This window comes from Ambystoma mexicanum, chromosome 6q (assembly GCF_040938575.1).
Source record: "Ambystoma mexicanum isolate Mex_15411 chromosome 6q, UKY_AmexF1_1, whole genome shotgun sequence".
In the NCBI taxonomy this organism is placed as follows: domain Eukaryota; kingdom Metazoa; phylum Chordata; class Amphibia; order Caudata; family Ambystomatidae; genus Ambystoma; species Ambystoma mexicanum.
In genome coordinates, this window is record NC_090937.1 from 545661809 (window position 1) to 545683887 (window position 22079).

Below are 22079 nucleotides of genomic sequence, written 5' to 3' on the forward strand. Positions count from 1 at the left end.
TTTCATTACGGGGGCGGATGTGTTGAGGACGTCATCTTGTGACCACACCTACCCTGAGCGTGGGGACTAGTTTCCGCGGTTTGTGTTCTTCCGCAACACTAAAAATGAACTTGTAGACACAAGGCAAAGTATTGTGGAGTGTAAAAATGTAATTTCACACATCCCAAACAATAGGCTACCTTAGGAGTTGCTGTGTAAAATGTGTGTACCGTTTTGTAGGGATGAAGATGGTCACAAGGCACACCCCTGCACCCCTACAAAAGGCCACACCCCCGAGCGCATCTTCATTGTCCTTCTAGCTATAGCAGATTGAGGTGTGTTGCCTTTACTGCTGTAGTGACCAAAAGGAAACTAATCGGTATGGCTTCCATGGCTGCTGTTGGGTTATTAGCCTCTGCACCACCCCCAAACCCACCATCATCACCACCTCACCAGGGGCCTGCAGAAGGATATGTGGGTGAGGATGTAGAGATTGAGGAAGAAGAGGAGGAAGAGAATGAAGTGGAGGAACACAGCGGGAGTCGTGGGTGTGCCGGTTGTTTTTCTTTTATGGGAACGTACCAAAAGCATGTGCGAACCTGGTGAAGTGTAACCAGTGCGATGTGGTGTTGAGTCGCGGGAGATTTGGAGCATACAGTTTTGGTACGACAACCATGAAGCGACACCTCACTTCGTTCCACACTGCAGAGATTCGCAAGGTGGTGCCATGTGAATAGCGTAGTCGTTTGAGTTCCTCCACAGCATCCTCGGAATCCGATCCTCCCACCACAAGAGACACTCCTGGGGGGGAGCGCCTCCCTCCAGCTGCTTCACAAGCCATTTGCAATGCTGTGGACCCTTACCTTTCAAAGGTGACAGTAGTGTGCACGTATTGTGACGCAGCACTCTGCAGGGGGGCGAGTTTTCAAAGTGTTTTGAGGCTGCAGTCACCACGCACCAGAAGATTTGCTCCTTACCTAAATAAAGATCACCCTTAATATTTCTCTGTTCAGTTGCCCTTTCTAATACCCGTGGCTGGTGTCCCTTCCTTACCCTCCTCTCACCTCTTCTCCTAGTGTGTCAAGTGTTGTTGATCAATGAACATAAAAACAACAAAAATGACAGAAAAGGCTCTTTTCAGAGCCGCCTTTCTCAGTGTAACAATAGAACTATCAAGTGAGGCCGTAGACCCCTGCGGAGTTCAGCAAAAGTTTGCAGACAGTCGTAGAGGGGAAAAAGGGAGGGTGCAAGCAGAGAAAACACAATAAAGTGTACGTTGGGAGTAAGTGGCGCCTCTGAAAAGAGCCTTTTGGTGGTGTGTTGTGTGGGTCAAAAACAGTTGATTGGGGAAAACGGATAGTCAGATAGGTTAGTGTGATTGCAAAAGAGGGTGCAATGCATTTTGTAAATTGTGAAGAAACATCTGATTGCCAGCATATGTGAGGTGGACTCCATCTCTGCGGAAAATTAAACTGCTACGAAACAAAATGTTTTCATTGTGGAAAGAGTACATACCAACATCTCTTAAAAAGGCACACACAGCCTTATTCACATTGCATCTCGCTTTCCCCATTTGTGAACCAAATGCAGAAGAACACAATCATATTTGTCTTTGGGCAATATGGGAAAAAAGTATTTGACAATTTGGATACATGTCCATGAGCTTTGCAAGTCCTTCCTTCATGGCAAATTGTAAAGAAATTCCAGATACATGGCCTAAACTGTTTCCTCCACAATGAATGATGAGTATATCTGGAGGATGCTCATTCTGTAAAGTAACACAAAGAGGTACCAAGTCTAGCCATCTCATGCCACGCACGCCATGCCAGTGCACTTCCGCATGTGGAAATCCGAGATTTGTAGATAAACTGCAGCTTTCTGCATGCACCTTCAACCAAGGTATCCATGAGTCTCCCACAATAAAGATAATCTGTTTTCGAGCATGGAAAGCCATGGCTGTGTGGTGTCCTGTGAGGGAGAAGACAGTCTTACTAAAGTACGTCAGTCAGAACACACCTACTGAACTTTATGGACCAATCCCTAGCTCCGCTCATTCTCATTTACATGCGGCTCCACCCTTCAATCCCCGGTGGTGATATGTGCTGGATGCTAACTACCGCCATGTTCGCGGACATGTACAGGATCAGAGTGTGATGACGGTACATTAAAGTACTATTCCCCTTTTTCCCCTTTAAGGTAGGCTCTGAAAAGAGCCATTTTCTTTTTAATTTTTGGCCACATATCGTACACACATGTGTTATTTTATGTATTTTTGTCCTTGCTTTACTCTTGCAAACATTACAGAACCTTCTCTAAAGCAAGCCTTATGTTCCAAAAGAACATTGCATTTCCCAAAGAGGATAGCGCAAAGAAATGCGCATTGCTTGGAGCAATGTTATCGTGGCTAAAAAAAACATACCAACTCGTAGCATGAATGCACACATGCCGCGATTGATGATGCACCTCCCGATACTTTGATCTGGACAGAAAACAGAAGTGTTGTTCCATTGTAGTCTCGGGAGTAAAGCAGAAAACATAACTTTCGATGTTGGGAAGATGGTCATGAGTGCTTCAACCAACTGTGTCAAATCTGCCAGCAAAGTACGTGAAGTCAGGTATCCCAAGTGGCAAGCACCGTAGTGCAAAATTACCACATGAGGAGTGGTCATTCTATGAATGTCTCTGCAAACTTGCAGAATTGCCGCAGCATTGGCATCAGTGTCAGCGCTCCACACCACCTCCACTCCTCGCACATCGAAATGGTGTGCCACATGCCTACTCTCGGCATAGTGTTGTAAGCCTTGCAAAAAAATGTCTCCAAGCAGCAAAACCCTGACCCTCTGCAACTCTGCCATTTTCAGTGTGCGCACCGTCTTTCGACACAAAAGAGTAATGTGAACATCTGATTGGCTGATGCCTACAGTCGTCTTTTCATGCAGGTTTGCTGTAGAAACCCGTATGTGACACGCCCTACCAGTGGATAAGCGTTGCCTACGTGCGGCACGTAACTCTTACCCAGTCCTTCCACCCTTTCTACAGTGGTACTAAGGCGAGTCCCTCATTGGACACAACTAAGTGGGCGCACAATCATCCACCAATCACATAGAACATCGCTAATTTTAACTCTGTCATCAACATTGAACACTTCAAAATTACTGTCGATGATTCTTAATGGAAATCACATACCATTGCAAAGCACCTACTTCACAAGCTACTGTGCAAGGATTGCAAATTCCTAGGTACAGCTCCAAGCATGTCCACATGCATCAGTATAGAGTACAGGTATGTACATTTTAATCAGAGTACATGTGGAAGCCTTATGATTTAAAATAGACAAAATAATGCCGGTAAATTTCCATAGGGAACACATAACAACGCTCCCACTTTTAAAGTGCAAGATTGCCGATTTGTCATTAACAAATTGTACGACTGCTTACTGTCTTCTGCATAACCTGTACATTTGTTGCAAGCATGCCTATTCAGGCATAGCTCTCAACCATTTTTGTCTGAAATGCAGGTGAAATCAGCCGATTTTGTTTTTTGGCGGGTGAGATGCCCATTGGAATGAATGGCAGTGCAGGAGGCTTGGCGGGTGAGTCTGCCCTTTACAAGGGGGGTGACACCCGCCAAAAGCGTGTGAGTTGAGAAGTATAATTTGGGGCAGACCTCAATTTTGTATGTGAAAATGTCGGAGTTCTGTACTCTGTACTGCCAACAGTAATGCTACTTGCAATGTGATCGTATGAGAATAGTAATCGCTCCCGATTGTGGTGCTGACATGTCCTTCGGAGGGTATCCCGATTTCTGGACATTGTGCTTTTCATTAAGAAGTACAAAATGTTTGCCCATCTACTACTTTGCCCTATCGTTTACAAACCTCTCTCCTATGCATACTACACTTTGTAAAGAACAAGGCATTTGCAAACCCTTAAAAAATGTAGTTATTTTGAAGGACTTTCAAGTACCATATTGAAAGTAGTATGCAAAGACTGCACAGAGAGAAGTGAAATGTACACCTGGACTGGGTTGAAATATGAAAGTTAAATCCTCTGACGAAAGAAGTACAAGTAAAGTCTGCAGTATCATGACTGCTGCAAACACACAAAGTAATTGATATTGTTGTTTTAATTCACAGTGAAGACTACTCTCCTGAGAATCAACAGCTTCTACACTGCAGACGACTTATCCGAAGAAACCTGGTCATCTTGCACAAAAAAGTAAGTACAGTACAACCTTCATATTGTAACTACTCCTTAAAGAGGCTGCGTGGGTTATTTGTTTATTTTGGGCACCAAAGGAAGCATTCATTTGTAAACCATTCTACCTACAAATATCCATTTATTGAACAAAGAATAACAGGTGGAATGGCTGTCAAATCGCTGTGTGTTTGGTACTGAAATAACATAGGAAATCCTTAGAAGGTTAGATTGTGAAAATAAGTTGCGGTAGCAAGTTTTTGGCCTTTCGGTTATTAATAATTGTTCTCGTCACAAGTAGGGCACTTTGTACTCTCGTCTAAAGCACATTGTACTAGTATACAAACAGTAAAGTAGCCTTACCAAATGATAGTTAGAGGTCACTGTGCATTGACACACCATGCCAAAGAGCTTCCCCATCACACTTATGCACACATGCACACAGCACACAAAAACTGGACAACAGACCAAAGTATACTTTTTTTTCACGACCCCAAAGAATGCCTACCAAAAAGCAGCTCTGTAGAAAGGAAAGCAGAATTAGAGCAAATAAAAATAAAGGTGCCCAATGTAAGCATCCACCTGTTGTAGAGTTAGTGGAGAATCTTGGTACAAACCACCTAATGCAGTTGGGTAACATAATAAAAGAAGTCTCAACTACCGAAACTGTACCTCCTCCAACAAAAAGTGTCACAAAACACAAAAATGTTGTTAAAAAAACGGCTGCCATTACAGCTAACAATGTTCCTAATAATCCTGATAGTGTAAGAAGAACCCATAGTAAAAAAAGTATTTTAGCAAACATGTTTCGTCACAGAGTCCTTCAGAATCTACTAAGAAGAGGACCAAAATCATCCTCACCCCTTAAAACGTACTGTAGAAACTTAATACTACAAGCACTCATGGACAGTACAATCCTTCTCAAAAGGAAGTTGTTCATATTAGTGTTAAAAAGGATGAAAGCACTAACAAAACTAAGTACCAAACTACAAATGAAACTCAGCAAAAAAATGGAAAGTGAACAAAAATAATTTTTTGCATGTTTGTGGTGGTGAATGGAGTCACACAACAACCACAGAGCCATATTTTAATGAAGAAGCATATAAACAAAATCAAACAAACACAATTGCTATCCATAGCAGTGGACGAGGGTATGAGAAAATCAATACTACCATCATGGAACAAGAAACACTGCTTACAAAACTATCTTCTGAAAACTCAGAATTACCTCTCGATTCAGCAGAACCTTACCGCCCAGTATACAAATGGCCTTGCACATCAATGTATGCCATTCCAAACAAAGCTTTCAAATCTTTACGTCTGTTCCTCAATCAATATGTAAAAGGTAAAGACAAAAGTAAAATGAAAGTGCTGTAAAATATGGATATTTGTGTAGTGCGGAAACACACATGACTAAAAGGACATTCATTAGCCTGCATTTCTGGGCCTATTTGCAAAAGTACCATCAATGATATCAAAAGAATATCAGTACATCATTCCAAAGTAAGAAATTTAGTGCATAAAATATACTGTGCAAAAAGTCCAGCTTCAGAATTAGGCAATTTAAATACCACTCTTCTGCATGGTACACCCAAATACTTACAAGAAGAAATGGACCATATTCAGAAAAAGTATTTTGGAAGTGAGAGCCACATAGAAAATGCAACAGTTTTAGAGCATTGTAGCGACAATTCTGCACATAGCAACCTTCTATTACACACATACAGAAAAGAAATACTAAAATCTAAAAGGTCATCGGCTGAAGTACCAAACCATGTGTGTGTATGTTGCCGCAGAACGTTTTACAAAAGGAACATAGCATACAAAATAGAAAACAATGAAGACTCTAAATGGTTTGAATTAGCTTTGTACCTTTTAGCTGAACGCCTAATATGTTGCAGTTACTATACTGCAAAATTAGACAACAACCACGCTCCTTCACGTGCAATTACAAATAATTTGGATTGTTTCCAATACCAAAAATCCTGCAACAGCTCAATTTGTTTGAGAGCATAATAATTCAAACAGTTCACCATTTCAAGCAATTATATGCCTTCATCCAAAACCAGAAAATTTACCTTCCTCTGAATTGGTGAAAGGCATTCGTGGTAAAGTAGTTTACTTGCCATTAGATCTAACGAAAAATGTGAACACTCTAGGAGTGGAACGTTCATTAGAGCATTCTTTAATAGTCTTGGTAAATGGAGTACCAACAAAGGACAACAAAAATTTGGCAACAATTAGTAGACTTACACAAAGTTACACAAGCATTGCAATATCTAAAAGACAAAAATGAGTGCTACAAGGAAATACATATTGATGAAAGCTTAAGGCAAACAACTGAAATAATTCAAGAGCCATCAGAAACTGGTCAATTCGAACTTCTGGATCCAGCTACAGTATCCACTCTTTTGGACCATTACACAATTCATCCATTGCATTCCAATTAAAGTATATGATGCACCAGAAACGTACCAAATGCGACAAACCAAAGGGTCACCAATGAGTATTTGGGAAAAAAGAATAGAAGCACATGCTTTTCCACTGCTATTTCCTACTGGCGAAGGTGGGAGATACAATGATAGACCCACTCAGATTGGGGCATCAGAATACCGCTCATTACGAATGTATTCACAAGATCCCAGATTTAGACAAAATGCTGAATACATATTCCACCTACTCTATGAAAGTGAATTAGCAACACTATGTTATGGAGTGGCACAGATTCTTAAATCTGGAACGCACTTTCAAAATATGTCAGCATAAGTACAAGAAAAAGATGAGGTATTACAATCAAGTATAACAAATTTGTTTGCAAACATGCATGGTACAAAGGAATACTGGTTTAGATCACACAGAGACGTGCGTTGGATGATCAGAAACCTTGGACCACCAACTTGGTTTGTTACGCTAAGTTGTGCAGAATATGCATGGGAAGATTTAAATGAGTTCCTACGCATAGCAAACAGCAAAAAAAACAGCATAGATATATTAACACCTGGAGAACTTTACTCTCTAGATCCAGTTAATGGGCCTCATTACGACCCAGGCGGTAAGTTACTGTAACGCTCACCTGATTCCCGTAGAGGCGCCGGTCTTGACTGGGCGTATACCGTATCTTCAAAGGTGATGTGTAACACACGACTGGCTCTTTGGGCTGGACCTCTGTGCACTGTATGTCTGACTCGAAGGGTAAGATGTCTGCAGATAGAAAATATGGGATTAATGAACTGGGTTATTGAATGTCTCTCTCTTCTTCCCTTTCTCTTCTCCTGTAGAACCCCAAAGGTTAACGCTCTCACCTTAGGTAAGTGAACGCCATGCTCTCCATCTGCCTCGAGGCAGGGTGCTGTAACCAGTTTCTTCACTGGATAAGGGGAGCAGGCCTCTTGACTTCAGAGGACTGCTGTCCGTCGTTTACTGCACGAACGGTAAGTTTCGAGTAATTCTAATGTCTTTAAAGTCTTTAGTAATGATGTCTCTTGTTTTGCAGGGTTCCGGCGATGGCGGATGACGGGCTGAAGTGAGTTGAAGATGGAGCCCGTGCGATGAATAGAAGCGCCTGGAAGCACGTAAGTAAGCGCTTGTTGCCTGCTTCACGATGCGCTCTAACTGTCTTTTTATTTTGCAGGTACAAGTTCGGAGCGGCTGCAGGGTGCCGGAATACCCACTGGGTTAGATGTGGAAAGGAGTAATGGCACGTGAGTATTAAAGTTCCCCAATGTCTTTAAACGCACCTTGTTTTCTCTTTCAGATGCGGGATGCAGCGCCGAAGGCCTCCCGAGCGTGCGAAGAGTTGGTAAGCTTTTGTCTTTCAGATGCCGGAATGCAGTGTGAAGCTCTCCGGAGCGCACGAAGAGTAGGTAAGCCTTTGTCTTTCAGATGCCGGAATGCAGCGCGAGGCGTTGGTGACAGCCGATGGACCAGGTAAGTGAAGAGCTGTCACTGAAGACCGTAATGCTAACCTGTTCTTTCTTGTCTTTATAGGTGTTGCTGAAGACTGGATTCAGGATGGTAAGCCTTTTTCTTTAGGCCCAGGATCAGATGCAGAAGACACGATGAGCGTTCTGCTGCTGAGGATGCAGAATAACGCAAAGCAAGATTCATCCATCGGGTGTGGTTTAAATAGCCTCCTGTAGTGCTTAGATGTCTCCTTCCACGGCCACGCCTAGGTAAGAAAAGAGTTCCTGCTTTCCAGAAGAGTTCCAGTGTTCTGAATCTAGGGAGTGGCTCCTGCCCCACCCAACAGGAAAAGTAGTTCCAAACAGAAGAGGATCAGAGGCTCAACTGGCAGGCAAGTAAGCAGCATGGTCTGCCGCAGGTAAGTCCACCCAAGCATTATGAGCCCGGCGCTTCCAGCGCTGGGACTGGGCATATTTATGAGCCTGGTGCCACTGGCGCCAGGACTGGGTCCAAAAGGTCCCAATTGGGACTGGTTGGCACTCGGAACCTGGGTTATGGATCTGCTTCCAAGGGAGTTGGGAAAACCCTGACCTTTTGGAAGCAGAGATCATGACAGTACCCCCCCTCAAGGCCCCTCCCAAACCGGGCTTCTCCGGGGGTTTTGGCTTGTCAGGAAATGTTCGGTGAAATCTTTTGATTAGGCGAGGAGCGTGGACATATTCAGCAGGTTCCCAGGATCTCTCTTGGGGGCCGTAGCCTTTCCAGTCAATTAGGTAAAATAGTTTAGATTTGGAGATCTTGGAGTCCAGAATGCTTTTGACTTCAAACTCGAGTTCTCCATCAACTAGGTTTAGGTTTTTGAGATTTGGTTAGTCGGGTTTGAGGTTGCACGGGTTTTAATAGAGAGACGTGGAAGACCGGATGTATCTTCATGTGCGGGGGCAAGTCCAACTTGACCGCTACTGGGTTTACTATGGTAGTGATGGAATAGGGACCAAGGTATCTTGGGTTGAATGTGCGTGGCCCTTTTAGAGGTAGATATTTGGTGGATAACCAGACTTGATCCCCTACTTGATATTGAGGGGCTTCCTTCCGATGTTGATCTGCTCTTTTCTTGTATTGTTCTTTAGCCCTTTGAAGGTGAGAAACAGCTTCCTTAAAGGCTTGGGTGATTGTAGAATGCAGGTAGTCTACTGCTGGTGTTTCAAGATCTTGGAGGGGGTCCAACTCCGATGTTCGAGGGTGACTGCCGTACAAAAGAAAAAACGGGGTTTTCCCAGTTCCCGAATGGACAGAGTTATTGTAGGCATATTCGGCTATCCAAAGGATGTCTTTCCAAGTTTTTTCAGTTTGTTGCAGCATGCAGCGTAAATACTGTTCCAGAGTTTGATTGGTCCTCTCGGTTTGTCCGTCGGTCTGAGGGTGGTGACTGATCGATAGTCTCACATCAATTTGAGCCGACCGACAGCAACTTCGCCAAAAATGAGAAATAAATTGACTACCTCGATCCGAAATTAGAACCGAAGGAAAACCGTGCAGTCGGATGATGTTTTCGAGAAATTCTCGGGCCAGAGTTGCTGCTGTTGGCAAGCCTTTGAGCGGAATGAAATGCGCAATCTTGGAGAATAAGTCCACGATTACTAGAATCGTATTGTATCCAGAGCATGGAGGTAGATCGGTGATGACGTCCATAGAAAGCGTATGCCAAGGGCGAGGTGGGATGTCAATAGGGCGTAAGAGGCCTGCTGGTCTTTCCTTTTGACTCTTATTTTGGGCGCATACTCCACAGGACATTATAAAGTCACTGATATCTTTTTTCCAAGACGGCCACCAGAAGTAGCGCTTGATCTTTTCTGAGGTCTTGGCCATACCGGGATGTCCTTCCATTAAAGAATCGTGATAACAAGAGATTACTTTTTTCTGTAAATCTGTGCTGGGTAGGTATAATCGTTCTTGGAAATACAATAAGTTGTCCTTTACTGTAAAGTCCTTTCCCTGCAGATGCCAATTCTGTATGTCTGCTGGAGTTACAAGTTGCCTGGCTTTATCCTTAACTTCCTCTATGGATTCTGTGGCGATTACACCCAGAATTCTTTGTTCGGGAATGATTGGTACAGGTTTAGGGTTGATCAAGTGTTCTTCCACTCACATCCGAGAAAGGGCATCAGCTTTACCGTTTTTTGTACCAGGTGGATAGGTAATTATGAAGTCAAACTCGGCAAAGAATAATGCCCAACGGAGTTGTCTAGAGGATTGGGCTTTTGCGGTTTTCAAATATTGCAGGTTTCGGTGATCCGTAATCACAGTAACGGTGTGTCGGGCCCCCAGCAGATAATGCCGCCAAGCCTTAAAGGCAGACTTGATAGCCAGAAGTTCCTTGTCAGTAATCGTGTAATTGATTTCAGGAGGCGAGAATTTGCGGGACCAAAATGCCACGGGATGCAACTGATTGGTTACCGGGTCCTTTTGTGATAGAACTGCCCCCATGGCAAGGCTTGAAGCATCAGTTTCTACGATGTAGGGGAGTTCGGGGCGAGGGTGTTTTAAGATTGGTGCACAGTTAAATTTAGTCTTCAAATCCTGGAAAGCTTGTTCCGCCTCGGTAGACCATTCAAAACGTTTGTTTTTCTTTAACAAGGCAGTGATGGGCTGGACTATTCGAGAGAATTCGGGGATAAACCTGCGGTAAAAGTTAGCGAAGCCTAACATGCTTTGCACACCTTTTACGGAGGATGGTGATGGCCATTTGAGAACTGCATCGACCTTCTTTCAATCCATACGCACTCCGCCAGGTGATAATATGAATCCCAAGAATTCAACTTCAGTCACGTTGAAAACACATTTTTCCAACTTAGTGAAAAGTTTGTGTTGACGCAATCTTTCGAGGACCATTTTCACGTGTTTCCGATGTTCAGATTCCGATGAAGAATAAACGAGGATGTCGTCAATGTAAACAACAACACACACATCTATGAGCTCTCTGAGAACATCGTTCATAAAATATTGAAAGGCGGCCGGGGCATTGCAAAGTCCGAAGGGCATGACCTGATATTCAAATAGCCCATACTTGGTGCGGAAGGCCGTGTTCCATTCATCGCCCTCTTTTACTCGTACCAAGTGGTAAGCTCCTCTAAAATCCAGCTTTGTATATATGCATGCTTTTCTGACTTGGTCCAGGAGTTCAGGGATCAAAGGTAACGGATATCTATTCTTAACGGTGATCTGGTTCAGGGAGCGATAATCTATACAAGTTCTAAGGTCTCCTTCCTTTTTTGGAACGAAGAACAAAGCTGAAGAAGCAGTGGACTTGGAAGGACGAATAAACCCATTTGCCAGGTATTGATCCATGTATTGTCGAATGTGAAGGTTCTCAGGCTCGGTGATGGCATAAATTCTACTACAAGGAGGAGTAGATCCAGGTATCAGGTCTATCTGGCAGTCATAAGACCTATGAGGAGGTAGAGAGTTAGCCTGATCCTTCCGGAAAACATCTTGGTATTCTAGGTATTCGGGAGGTAACTGGGGAGTCTCTGAAGAAATTGCTGCAAGTGCAACACCAGGTGGAGGGTGACAAGTAGAGACACATTCTGGAAACTGGACCGTTCTTGCTCGCCAATCGATCAGAGGATTGTGTTTCTCTAACCAAGGTATTCCTAGAATAATCTGAAACTGAGGGGCCTTGATCACATCGAACACGATCTTCTCATGGTGTCCATCTTGACTTACTAGCGTCACTTCTTGAGTGGTATGCGTTACTTGCCCGGAGGCTATCTCCGTACCATCCACCGTAGTAATGACGTCCTTTACAGCCTTGGGACAAAGAGTTAGATTCATCCTCAAAACCATTTCATGATCCACATAATTGCCGATGGCACCGCTGTCGACGTAAGCTTCAATTGCATGTAATCGATCCGGATTATCAGGGCTAATGAGGACCATAGGTATCACGAAATGCGAGGTCACGGAACTGGTTTTCACGCTCGGCAAGAGGACCTCTATTCTTGTCGGGCGAGGTCGTTTCCCTGCTCAGAGTTTGTAACTTTGGTAACTGCAGCTCCTACTGCCTTCTTGGCAGGTTTCACCGGACAGTCTCGAAGAAAGTGCCCTGAGTTTCCGCAATAGAGGCCTAATTGCAACTGTTTTCTCCTTTCCCGCTCCTTTTGTGTTAGAGGACCTTTCAGACCCCCTATTTGCATGGGTTCCCCGGAGTGTACTCCTTTGGAAGGAACTGGCGGTTTGGAAAATACTCGAGCATCAAACTTGGAACGATCTGCCTTCCTGTTCTGCAGTCTGTGATCTATTTGAACGACTAAGTCTATATAGTCCGAACAATCTTGTGGGGGATTCACTACTTGGGCTAACACATCTTTGAGCTCTCCACGTAGACCTCTATAAAACAGCGTAATCCTTTTGTCCTCAGGCCATTGAGTTTCCACTATCAGTCTGTTGAAAGACGCAATATAAGCCAAAAGGTCTTGATTACCTTGTCGCAACGAAAGAAGCTCATTGTCCAAGGCCTGCCCCTGTGAATGTCTTGCAAACAGTTTTTCCATACTGAGCTGAAAAGCTTGAAAATCATGGAGGACCGGATCATCTTGATTTATTAGAGGGATCGACCAGTCTGCCGCATTGCCACTAAGGTACGAAAGCACGAAAGCTACTTTAGCTTGATCAGTTGGAAAGGCTGCTGGCCGGCATAAGAAATGCAACCGGCACTGATTGATAAATACTGCAAACCTCTTTGGGTCACCAGAAAATCGTTCGGGTGGAGCCAGAGGTACATTCCCAGGTAGGTTGATCTGCACTGGATTCATAGAGGATGTAGAAGGAAGATTTCCCCCAGATGCGGGTAACGGGGTCTGTCTGGCTTGTGACTGTAGCAATTGTCTAGCGAGATCATCTGTTCGCTCCTTGGAAATAATCAGTTCCCTTCTTAGAGCGTTCGTTTCCTGACGGGCTGCATGCACTTCTGCCCTTAGTTCCCCAAGTAACTGGGCTAGCTGGTCGGTATCCGAGGTTTCCATAGCGCCTGGACGGGAGTTTTGTGGTAGGCTTTGCGTTCTGTAACGCTCACCTGATTCCCGTAGAGGCGCCGGTCTTGACTGGGCGTATACCGTATCTTCAAAGGTGATGTGTAACACACAGCTGGCTCTTTGGGCTGGACCTCTGTGCACTGTATGTCTGACTCGAAGGGTAAGATGTCTGCAGATAGAAAATATGGGATTAATGAACTGGGTTATTGAATGTCTCTCTCTTCTTCCCTTTCTCTTCTCCTGTAGAACCCCAAAGGTTAACGCTCTCACCTTAGGTAAGTGAACGCCGTGCTCTCCATCTGCCTCGAGGCAGGGTGCTGTAACCAGTTTCTTCACTGGATAAGGGGAGCAGGCCTCTTGACTTCAGAGGACTGCTGTCCATCGTTTACTGCACGAACGGTAAGTTTCGAGTAATTCTAATGTCTTTAAAGTCTTTAGTAATGATGTTTCTTGTTTTGCAGGGTTCCGGCGATGGCGGATGACGGGCTGAAGTGAGTTGAAGATGGAGCCCGTGTGATGAATAGAAGCGCCTGGAAGCACGTAAGTAAGCGCTTGTTGCCTGCTTCACGATGCGCTCTAACTGTCTTTTTATTTTGCAGGTACAAGTTCGGAGCGGCTGCAGGGTGCCGGAATACCCACTAGGTTAGATGTGGAAAGGAGTAATGGCACGTGAGTATTAAAGTTCCCCAATGTCTTTAAACGCACCTTGTTTTCTCTTTCAGATGCGGGATGCAGCGCCGAAGGCCTCCGGAGCGTGCGAAGAGTAGGTAAACCTTTGTCTTTCAGATGCCGGAATGCAGCGCGAGGCGTTGGTGACAGCCGATGGACCAGGTAAGTGAAGAGCTGTCACTGAAGACCGTAATGCTAACCTGTTCTTTCTTGTCTTTATAGGTGTTGCTGAAGACTGGATTCAGGATGGTAAGCCTTTTTCTGTAGGCCCAGGATCAGATGCAGAAGACACGATGAGCGTTCTGCTGCTGAGGATGCAGAATAACGCAAAGCAAGATTCATCCATCGGGTGTGGTTTAAATAGCCTCCTGTAGTGCTTAGGTGTCTCCTTCCACGGCCACGCCTAGGTAAGAAAAGAGTTCCTGCTTTCCAGAAGAGTTCCAGTGTTCTGAATCTAGGGAGTGGCTCCTGCCCCACCCAACAGGAAAAGTAGTTCCAAACAGAAGAGGATCAGAGGCTCAACTGGCAGGCAAGTAAGCAGCATGGTCTGCTGCAGGTAAGTCCACCCAAGCATTATGAGCCCGGCGCTTCCAGCGCTGGGACTGGGCATATTTATGAGCCTGGTGCCACTGGCGCCAGGACTGGGTCCAAAAGGTCCCAATTGGGACTGGTTGGCACTCGGAACCTGGGTTATGGATCTGCTTCTAAGGGAGTTGGGAAAACCCTGACCTTTTGGAAGCAGAGATCATGACAGTTACCGCCTGGGCCGTGACTTTACCACCATGGCGTAAACAATGTTTACGCCATGGTGGTAGGCGGACTTACCGCCCCATTCCAACCTTGGCGGGGCGGTAAATCCCCATTTTCCCATTTTCCCTTCCCCATTCCCATTTTGCCCCATAGGGCATAATGGGAGTGGGGAAGGCGTTAATTACGCCACCGTAAATTACGGTGGCATAATTAACTCCATTGTCCCTTAGCGCCATGGATTTTAACACCTGCTAAAAGCAGGTGTTAAATCCGCCATGGCGCTAAGGGACCTCGTACTCAGGCGGTAAGGGTCGGCGCTGTTTACGCTGCCGTAAAACCCTTACCGCCTGAGTCGTAATGAGGCCCAATGTCTCAAGATATTTCCATCATCGCTTCATTGCAACGCTACACTTTATTTGCAATAAAACTGTTCCTCCCCTTGGAGAAGTGCAACACTTCTTTTGGAGAAAAGAATATCAAGCGAGAGGAGCACCACATATTCACCTGCTGTCATGGATCAAAGGTGCACCGAAATTTGGGCACGACAGTGATAGCACTGTTTTGCAGTTTATCCAAAAATATGTCACACGTGAAATCCCTTCACAACAGACACATAGTGAGCTGCATGGGCAGATTTTACAATTTCAAAGACACAAATGTGGCAAATATTGTCAGCGCAAATACAAAAACATAGATAAATACTACACCAAATGCTGCTTTGGTTTCCCTAGACCAGTTACTGAAACAGGTGAAGTAAACAACTTCATGTCTTCAGTTCGACATAGTGTTAAAGGTAAATCACCTAAAAACATGTATTACATAAAAAAAAGGGAAGAATCAAAATATATCAATGATTACAGTGTAATCATTGCCCTATTATGGAATGCAAACATAGATGTGCAGTACATTGCAGACAATTCAACTGCTGTTGCACGATATGTTACAGCCTACTTAACAAAAGCAGAAAAAACAGAGCTTCAAGACCTCTGGGATGACCTAGCATCAGACAAAACATTATCACAGAAATTGTACAGCCTAGGCATAAAAATGTTTTCTCATAGAGAATGTGGGGCCTATGAAGCAGCAGGTCATTTAACCGGCACTGCTTTGTATGGAAAATCAGACAACATAGTATGGCTCAGTCTTGGTCCTGCAAAATCTAAAAAAAGAGTACTAAAATCATATGAGGACATAGAAACAATTGCCAGAAATGACCCCAACAGCCAAGACATTCTAAAAAACAATTTACTGGACACATACTATCCGAACAGGAGTACCAATCTGGAAAGCATGTGTCTATACCACATAGCTCAAAACTTTGCATACAAAAATAATGTAAAACCCGATGAAAGCAAACGTAGATATAGAGTGACCGATTGTGAAGGGAGCTTAGTGAAACTTAACAAACAAAGCTTAATTAATCATGTGAAATTGTCATTAAAAACTCCTCAACAGAAAGAACTATATTACATGTCTCTGTTACAACTTTTCAAACCATGGAGAAAAGAGGAAGACATAATTATGAGTGCTATGAAGATGCTTTCAAAGCAAATGAAAGCACTATCACTGATGTTAACTTTAAACAGTACAAAATAATGTTACACAATGAGCAGCAACAGGAAGAAGAAATTCAGGCCCAACTAGATAAAGACTCTTCCGACAGTAGTCAACCTTCTGTAACAAGAAGTCAAGAACCATTAGGACAACCACTAATAGCAAATGAGGCCGAAGTTGCTATGGCAGACGTAGAAAACACCATGTATCAGTATCAAGAAGATACAGAGGACTTAACTGTACAACAACGAAAACTTAACAACGATCAGCGCACCAGTTTTAAAGAGGTAACAAAACAAATTGTGCATGGCGTACAACACGAAAATAAAGAATGTACCTGCCAAAATTACAAATCTTTACTGCTGTACGTCAGTGGTGAAGCTGGATCAGGGAAAACATTCGTAATAAAAATTATCAGCAAGTTCCTTCAACAATTGACAAACAACAAATCATCAGCTGTTGTAGTTGCCCCCACAGGTTTAGCTGTCTACAACATAGGTGGTGTGACTTTACACCGATTACTACTGCTTCCAGTAGAGCATCAAAATAAATAAGACTACTACAAACTTTCTGCAGAAGCTGCAATGGAATTGCGTAGAGTATTGAAACAAATGAAAATGCTACTAATAGATGAAGTGAGCATGGTCTCCAATCTAATGTTGGCTTTGATTCATCTCATTTTGCAAGAAGTACTTAAAAGTAATAACGAAGAACTCTTTGCAGGGAAACACATTATTGTTTTTGGAGATCTTCTACAATTGACACTAGTAAAAGGTGAACCGATTTTTAAAACCTTAGGCCACAAACTCTGCAGGAAAACTGTTGGCAGCATAGGTAATGTTAACCTTTGGCAACATTTCCAATACAGAGAATTAACTGAGAACATGCAGCAATCTGCAGATCTCACTTATGCCAACATCTTAAAAAGTATTAGAGTTGGTGTATTGCAAGAAGCACAAGCTGTATTGAAAAAGTGGCATATACATGCACTTTATGGCGATAATGCATGTGCAACTGATGTTATGGAACAAATATCACACAAAAATGTCAATTGTATGGCCTTAATGCCAACTCTTGCAAGCTGTTTCAAATTCAATGAAACAATGTTAAAGAAAGAAATGCAAGCAATAATAGAAATTAGTGCCACAGACAAACTAGACGTACATGGTTTGACAGTACCCATGTGTGAGCAAGCCACAGCACGTCTAAATTGTTTAGAAAATTCAATCTCCAACACAGCTGGGATGGAAAAAGTATTGAAATTATCATTAAATTGTAGAGTGATGCTTAAACGTAACCTTGACATAGAGCAAGGGCTAGTTAATGGAGCACTGGGCACAGTTATTGGCTTTCAATCATACCCACATGATAGCAGCATTCAGTTTGTAAATATTCACTTTGATAACGTTTCAGAAGTGAAAAGGATAAGGCGCTCAAAGGCTCAATTTCTTCTCTTCAAAGACATGTATGTACGTAGAGAGCAATTTTCTCTAACTCTTGCATATGCAGTTACCATTCATAAATCCCAAGGTCTTACCCTAGAGAAAGCATTGATAGATATAGGAAAGACAGTGTTTAAGGAAGTCATGAGCTATGTTGCATTATCATGCTTACGTACACTTGACGGTCTATTGCTAATAAACTTTGATTCAAGTAAAGTCAAAGCTGATATTCCTTGCATTCTAGAATACAATAGATTCTGTTCACTGTACACCCCTCATCTGAAACAATATCCTGTTCCAGATAAAGTGAAACATGGTAAAAGAAAAGTAAATGAAACAGAAATGCAACAGAATGCAACAGGAAATACTGCTAAAAAAAGAAAAGAAGCTAAAGTTTCATCAATTGCCGCAAACATAGAAGAACCTATTAGGGGATGTAAACCAGGCACATCGGCAAAGAAACAATAGCAAAACCGAAAATTGCACTCAGATACAGAACTTGCTGGCCTATTCAAATTTACAAATGAAAGTGGTGTAAGTTGCTATCCAAATGTAGCAATGAATATTCTATTTCAATTGCCACCAATTGTTAACAATATTTACCTGCACAGCACAGACCCATTGCGTTTGCAAATGTTAGTGCTGCATAGAAATGCAACAAGCAATCCTGACAACACATAAAGTGTTCATGGATTAGGGCAACAATTGCACGACTGTGCTGGAATGGTGAGATTCACTATGAACTCACAAGACGATCCACAAGAATGTCTAATGTACATACTATTAGTTTGGAAAACAAAAGCATACCTGTAAATGAAATCTTCCAAATTTCGTACATGTGGAAACATACATACACTCTCTGTAACCAAGTGATACAGGAAGAAATCCCAAATGAGCGATTTGTGTATATTTCCATACCAAATTGTGAGAGCATTCCATTTCAGCAATTTGTACAAAATGCAAACCATGGCGGATTATGTAGTATTTGCAATTTAGACCTTACTGATGCAATCACATAGTGCCTACATAATACTTATGCTTCTACGTTATAATGCAGATGGCACCAAAAACAACTGCAAACTAACTGGATTTACACACGGTCAAGTGTCACTTGGAAAGAAAACCTTTACAACAGTAGGAATAATCTACCATGCAGGAGCTACAATCAATGCAGGTCACTAAACTGCATATATTAAAAAGAATTCTGGATGGTTTGAATGTAATGATATCACCATTACTCTAAAGCAGAGGTTGCCAGCTAACCTAACAAATGCATATTTAATGTTCTTGAAGCCAAAATGTACGAAATAATGTGTACTTCAAAACTGTCAACAAAGTAAGTGAAAGACTACAAACATTTAGAATACGCCCACAGGTATCTAACTACCCAACAGTCTGGAAGAATGACACAAATAAATGATTATCACAGATCATTGGAAACAAATGCACAGGCAGAATACGCCTATACGTATCTAACTGTTGTTAAAATCGGCAGGAAGGTAACAAAGAAAACATTAATGGGAAAGATGAAGGAAACAGGATGTAACAATGACACAAATTAATGAGTATTAAAAATCTGTAGGAACAAATGCACAGTTAGAAAACGCCTACAGGTATCTAACTGTTGTTAAAAATGGACAGGAAGGCAACAAACATAACATTAATCAGAAAAATGAAGAAAATACTGAAAGGAAGAAATGAAGTACTTAGTTGCATAAGAAATTAAGGTTTTTTTTAATCCAACATAGATTTTTTTTTCCCCAGACCCAAGGATTAGAAAAGCAAACACAGAAACTGAGCGCAATGCACAGTACACTGGTTTGTAAACTAAATATGAGGGTCTAAAAAAAAAGTTAACTGTCTATTATGCAATGTGGTAAATGTGGAAAAACTGCAAACATTAACACACCTTTTTCTTTCATCAGAGAAATGGAAAAAGTGATACTTCCACCAAGTACGAAAACCAATTTAAAAATAGTTTATGGATTCTGAACAAAGTAAGGAGTAAGAATATTGGCAGGCATTTTCTACACATGGGAATCTACTTGTCTAATCTATGGTAGTAATATGCTGCAGTGCCTGTAGGCTGGCCTTTCGTCTGCGGTGAGTAACCTACCACCTACGCCTTAAAATCAAGTTTCAAGGAGTACAGTTCCTATCCACAACCATTGCTGCATATGTAAAACATGGTCCTTATAAATTAGCTGCTTATAATTTTACTTTTCGGACCATCGTCTGCAGCCATGTAGTGAAGAAACTAGGGCATCAAAACAACGACCACAATCCAGCACACCCATATTAACTTGTAACTCCACTGCTTATGACTTCAGTCTTGCATGCATGGGCTTTAGCCATGCACCCAAGACTGCAGGGTCTCCCACAACCACCTCTGTGATGTGTGGTAGCGGGGGTTATTCTATAGGTGTGTTATCCTTCAGTACCTCTGCCCAGAGGCTTCCCTCCTAGGTGTATGTCTGTAGATCGTACATGGGATGGGTGTGCAGTGTCTTCCAAGTCTACCACTTTGTTCTTGGGTGCATGGCCTTTGGCCATGCACCCAAGACTGCACGCACTCCTCACAACTTGACAATCAAAACGCAACACTACGGGTGTGTGCATGGGTGGCACATGTGGCGGTGGTTGTGGCCAGGGCCTACAGTCTTGTAAGTAAGGCCCATGGCGGTGTACCAATGAACATAATGAAAACCATTAGAAAAAATAATGCATTCATGGCATGTTGTCAATTTCAATGTTCCCTAACACCACACGTGTCTTCAAATCTAACAACTCCCCCGTGCACTGCACAGGCTTAAATACTGGCCTTATTGGACCCCTCATTTTCTGTGCGTACAAGGAGGCCACAGGACATACGTCATAAAGTAGGTATAAGTGTACTATTGGTTGCAAGGCCTTCGGCCCTGCACCCAAGAGTGCAGAATCTCCCCACAACCACCACTTTGTTCTTGGGTGCATGGCATTCGGCCATGCACCCAACACTGCACGCACTCCCCACAACTTGCCAATGAAAATGCAACACAAGGGGTGTATGCATGGGTGCCACATGCGGCGGAGGTTGTGGGCAGGGCCTTCAATCTTGGAAGTAAGGCCTTCAGCCGACGGCCGTGCATCCAAGACTCTAGACCCTGGCCACAACCACTGTAGCATGTGCCAACCATGGCAGCGTACTAATGAATTTAATAATAGCCATTGGAAACAGTAATGTACGTGTCCTTACAAATCTAACATCTCCCCCTGTGCACTGATGTGGCAACCATGGCAGCGTACTAATGTATATAATAATAGCCATTGGAAACAGTAATGAACGTGTCCTTACAAATCTAACATCTCCCCCGTGCATTGCACTGGCTGAAATACTGGCCTTATTGGACCCCTCATTTTCTGTGCGTACAAGGAGGCCACAGAACATACATCATAAAGTATGTATAAGTGTATTATTGGGTGCATGGCCTTCGGCCCTGCACCCAACACTGCACGCACTCCCACAACTTGTCAATGAAAATGCAACACAAGGGCTGTATGCATGGGTGCCACATGCGGCGGTGGTTGTGGCCAGGGCCTAGAGTCTTGGAAGTGAGGCCTTCGGCCTTTGGCCGACGGCCATGCATCCAAGACTCTAGGCCCTGGCCACAACCACCGTAGCATTTGCCAACCATGGCAGCGTACTAATGAATATAATAATAGGCATTGGAAACAGTAATGTATTCACAGCATGTAGGCAATTTCAATGTTCCCTAACACCACACGTGTCCTTACAAATGTAACAACTCCCCCATGCAGTGCACGGCCTCAAATACTGGCCTTATTGGACCCCTCCTTTTCTATGCATACAAGGAGGCCATAGAACATATGTCATTAAGTAGGTATAAGTGTACTGTGCGTACAAGATGTCCATACACATTACATCATGACGACCGACCCCCAGAACAAGTGCATTAATCACTCATATGTTAAGACTATATCCCCTGGCCACTACAACCATAGCATGTACCACCCATGGCGGCGTACTAATGAATATAATAATAGCCATTGGGAAAAATAATGCGTTCACGGCATGTTGTCAATTTCAGTGTTGCTTATCTATACCCGTGTGCTTTCAAGAGTTACAAATTTCCTGTCCACTACATGGACTGAAGTGCTATCGGCATTACCCCCCACATTTACTGTACGTACAAGGTGTCCATAGAAATTACATCATGACGGCCGAAGAACAAATGCATTGATCACTCATTTCTTACTGTGTGAACCTTTCCCAATGCTCTTTGACACAGCAAAATAGGGTAATGAAAAAAGCATGTGTACGCTGGTTGTTGCTCCGCTTTCCACGGATCCAAGATGTCGGGCGCATCCAAACCATCTGACGCAGAACACGTCTCGCAGCAGCCAATGGGCAGAGACGTCGCGTGTACGCGGTCATGACGGCAGCCCCTTAGCCAATCGGTTTCTTGTTTGTCGACCCAACAGGGAAGTGTGACCGCGGAGCGAACATAGATATCACTAATTATTTCAGACCTACTTTTTCATAATTATAAATA